The 4,840-nt window shown below is 38.1% G+C and overlaps 1 protein-coding gene across 8 annotated transcripts in view; it reads left to right on the top strand.

Annotated features, from left to right (window-relative positions):
* Opcml (opioid binding protein/cell adhesion molecule like) overlaps positions 1-4,840 on the top strand; it is a 1,123,264-nt gene that overhangs the window by 891,015 nt on the left and 227,409 nt on the right. The window lies entirely within an intron of this gene.

Here is a 4,840-nt window from a genome sequence, read left to right as displayed (position 1 = left end):
ATATATATATATATCAGAAGGCATGAATAAAAAATGTTCATAGTAGCTTTATTTGAATCAGCCCCCCAAAAGGAATGGGCTCAATGTCCATCATAACAAAATGAACAAGTGAGTCTGATAATATGTACAATGAATAGCTACCTGGAAATGAAATAGGAATACACTATTAAACACAAAACAACGTGGAAGAATATCGTAGATTGAGTGAGAGATTCAAGACATAAAGGGTACCTGCTAGGTGGATTAATTTATGTGAAGTTCAAGAGGATCATATCAGTGGTAATCTTATCTGAGAGATGTTAAGTGAAATAACGTAACAGTACCTTCTAGAATGATGGAACATTTATATCTTGACTTGTATGGTGTTTGTATGAGTTAACAACCATATGAACATTCATCATGCACATTTAAAAATATGTGTCCTTTTCCAAAGGGAACTAATTTCTCACTATGACACACACACACACACACACACACACACACACACACACACACACATGCCTGCCTGAGATTTTATGAAGGCAGTCTCAAGCTTTCAATTGAAACATATTAGTAAGCACCAGAGCACCTAAACCAACAGCTTTAGGATTTGTACACTGAACCGTTCAATTTAGAAGTCATGGAATAAGGTTTCCATCCAGGGTATCTCATAGACTCTATAAGAAAAAGACCAATTTCCAATTCCTAGAAAAGAGATACTTCATTGTCTCCTCCATCTCTAAGCTCTGACAGCTACAACTAAAATAGCTGATTATCAAATAGAGAACAAACATTTAAGCCAAACAGAAGCTGCCAATGGATCCCATATATTGCTAAAAAATTTTTACTTTTTGCTCCAAGAAGAATGATGAAGGGAAAAGAATTAAGGCACTAAGCAGACACAGACCAATGGCAAAGTTTCATCCCAGAAGATCAGTCTATCGAGTGACAAGAGAAAAGTCTCAGAGAAAATAACAATGAATAGAGGGGAAAGGCACTCTAAAAAGAGGACTTAGGCAACAAAGCCAACCGAAGAAAGGGCCTCTTACAAAGAAGCCCAACTTGAAAAGAGGAGAGACAAGTGTGGGAATCTATTAAAAGGCCTCCGAGGAAGTAAAATGCACAAAAAGAAAAAACTTGAGATGAAAAATAAAAATTTTAAAAAAAGATTGAAAGGAAGGGGTGAAATGGTAGAGAGAAAAGAACTAACCAGTTGATCTGAAGGAAAACATGGCTTTGCTGGAAACTTGATGTGTTCACAGTAGCAGAAGGCCAGTGTCATTCACTGTTAATTTCACCCAGCCTGTCCTGGCAGTGCAGATCCAGGGCGATTCCCCAGCAGAGGAAGTACCCAGGGACCAGGAAAGCTAGAAAGTGCTTCTTACATTCCATGGTTCTAGGATGGAATAGTAGGGTGCTAGCAAGAGAGTCAGTGCTGCTGGCAGCTCACTTTATTCTGGAGTCCCCTATGCTCCTAGTGTCTGTTTTGTGGACCCCGGTGACATGCATGCAGGGTTCTGATCTAATTGAAGGTGGGTGAGTATCTTCCCACAGTGAAGGAGTCAGGGTTTGGAGTTGGAAACCTGGATGTACTATCTAGTATTTCTTCTGGTACACCCCAGCTAACTTATTTTATCTCTGTCCCAACTTCATCACCTCTAACCTGGAAGTAATTCTTAAGTTGGAAGTCATTTAGTGAGATAATGCAGAAGTACTTTTCATCTAACATTAAGCACTTTATAAATTTTCATGATTATTACTATCAGTTTTGGCTATTGAAGATGATGGGAGCCTTGAATCAGTTGCTAATAAAATAAAACAAGAAAAGCACAGACGTTCTGCACGGGTGTCTTGGGCTTAATGTTTGCGTCGCTAATGAAAAGGTCAGCATCTGTCTCTGAGTGGTGAAACTTCAGAGACAGTGTGCATAAACCAAAGTTTATTGAGAAGCATGACTACCTGTGAAACGTGAAACAGCCTGGGCTCTAAGTTTTGTTTCTCCTGAAGATTTTAAATGGCTCATTCATTGCCCATATTGGAGCATATCTAATGCATTTTGGAGAACTGAAATGTTAAAAACAACAACAACAAAACAGAGTTGATTAATTACTACAAAAGCTGGTTTTTTTGGGGGGAGAGCAAAGTTGTTGTCTTATTATATTTCTGAAAAAAATGAGCATTTTATTGCTTCTACAAATCGTTCCCTGGAAAGTACTTTCATTTTCTAATTGTTCATAAATTTCCTGACAGGTGGTTACACAGTAGGTATAACATTGTTATTTTTATTTTATTATATACACTGCTTTAACGAGAAAATCTGCAAGGGCTGGTATCATATATCATCTGATGTACCCTGAAAATGTGTAGGTCGGAGGCACAGCCCTGATTGCTACTCCCGCAAGCATTCACAGAGCAGTCTGGACACCTGTGCTCTGTTGGAATACATTAAGTCAATGACTGTAAGAATAGGTCACTTTTACATGGTTACTCTTTTTCTTAAAAATAAGATTCAAAAATAAGCTTTCACTTTCGCTGGAAGATTTGTCACATTCATTAGTAGGGACAGGAAACTTTGCATTTATACATACATTAAGCAGTTGATATTTGTTGATCGCTAGTGGCCATTTCTAATGTTTATTGGAGGACCACTAGTTGGATTGTTTTTTTTTTTTTCCCCAGACTCTTCAGTCTGGAGTTTAGACCTTTAAATCTGGAAACTGCTTAAGCATTTCTTAGCTTAACTGCACCTAAATTTTGGCTAGATCATAGCAGGTACTCAAGAAATATATGCATTTTACATTCTAACTGTTATTCATCACTTATTTGCAAGGATTAATATATTGATGCATAAAACCATCTTGTAGTGAAAATAATAACCATATAATTTACATAAAGGCAGTTGTACTAAAAGAGTTCAGCAACCAGGTTCAAGCGTACACTTTATGTCTTGATAGATTCTGAAGCTGTATGCCACTCATTCTTTCTAAAAATTTTCTTGTCCTTGTCTCACTGACCTTACAGGCACTGACTTGTTAGGGAGCTTCTGCCCGCCTCCTCAATCTCTTTTAATGATGCCTTTCCTCCACACAACTGTGGATGGATGGTCTCTCCAGTGTCTGCTCAGTCCTCTTCAGCTCACTGTACACACTGCTCCACGTGGATCCTACCTTCCAAGATCTAGTCATGATGCCACAGTGCTAAGCCTCTGTTGGCCTCCTAAGCAGTTTTCTGACACACACACACACACACACACACACACACACACACACACACGAGTATCCCATGGGTGACCCTAAGTCACATATCCAATGTGAATCTCTTAGCTCTTCCAACCCATTTTACTCTTGCTTTTCTGTTCTCTATTATTAAACATGGTACCATTAGCTTTGGCAAGTTTAGTAACAACAGCAAAACCAGGACGCATTGTTAAGTTTGAATTTCAGATTAGCATCAAGTCATTTCTTAGAATAAACATGTTCCATTCAACATTTTCATCCAAATTTAACTAGATGCTCTATATTTTTTGGTAACCATATCTACAACTCAGTCATCAAAGCCTGAGCAAGTGAGTCAACTTTGACACTTCCCTCTTTCTTATTCCTCTAAAAATGTTCAGGTGTATTATTTTCAATGATCAGAATATGTTCTTTTACATTCAAACTGGACACTTTAACAAAGTTCTAGCCACTCTTGCCTGGTGGACTTCCTACTTTAGTTGGTTTGTTTTGCACCTGACTCACCTCTGTTCTATCTGTACCCTCAAGACAGACACACTGACCTTTGCATGTCAATTTAAGTAATGTGGGTGGTAATCAGCGAAGGGACACTGGACTAGGATTTACAGAGTATTGCCATGCTTGTGGCATGTGGGCAGTATCTTTCACAGTTCTTCACTGTGCTGGGTCTTAGGATCCTCCTAAGTCCTGGTCATTTTGAAATGCCCTCCTATAGCCACTAGAGCCAGAGGTTCTTTTCCATACATATTGGTCACATATGCACTTGTTAAGTTGTATTTTATTTGGATGATAAATTGTGTGCCTCCATTGAAATGTTCAAGAAACATTCACTGAACTTGTGCTATAAGTACAGCTCCAGGCCACATGTAGTAGGAGTGTACTTGATATAAATAAAACAAATAGCCATTAATGGATAAAGTACCTCAGGTGTCATAATAGATGTACGAACAGAGCACAACGAGGCTTAGAGGAGGAAATTGTCACGGCTCCTTAGGGACAGCTGGAAACATCTTACAGAAGAATTGAAACTGAACAGATTCTGGGAGGCTGATTAGGAGCAAGCCCAACTGGCAAGGGAGACCAGGCATTGCTGTGTACACCTGCAGAACAATAGAGACTGTTCAGGCTTCGTGGAGAAGCTCAGAAGGCTGGAACACAGAGGAGAGATAAAGGCAGAGAAAAAGGAAAAAAGTATGATACAGTGAGGAATTAAAAGCAAAGATAAGACATTTGGAGACCACAGAAAGACTGTATGCTGAGAGGAAAATTTGATTAATGTGACTGGATTTTGATTTTTAAAATATGTCATCATGAATGCAGATAAAGTGTACAAAAATATACAAAAGAACTGGTAAAAAATAAAAATCAGTTTACCTATATGATTAGGTATTCTTGTTGGATATAGTGATCAAATAAGGGCATCTTGATGTGGCCTAAATAAATGACTGCCCTAACAAACAGAAGTGGGGCTAGGATTTAAACTGGTTTGGTGCAATTTGGTATAAGATGGAAATATAAAAAATGTCACTAATCAAGCTGCCTGAGTTTTAGATTATGTAGTTTTTCACATTTATTCTTTTGCTGCAAATGTATCTTATGTACAACATTTTAAAGAGATTTTATAT

The sequence above is a fragment of the Fukomys damarensis genome, unplaced genomic scaffold, assembly GCF_012274545.1.
Source record: "Fukomys damarensis isolate Sample0158 unplaced genomic scaffold, DMR_v1.0_HiC HiC_scaffold_16, whole genome shotgun sequence".
Classification (NCBI taxonomy): Eukaryota; Metazoa; Chordata; class Mammalia; order Rodentia; family Bathyergidae; genus Fukomys; species Fukomys damarensis.
The sequence above is the reverse complement of the archived record's forward strand: the minus strand, read 5'-3'. Positions and strand labels throughout refer to the sequence as shown.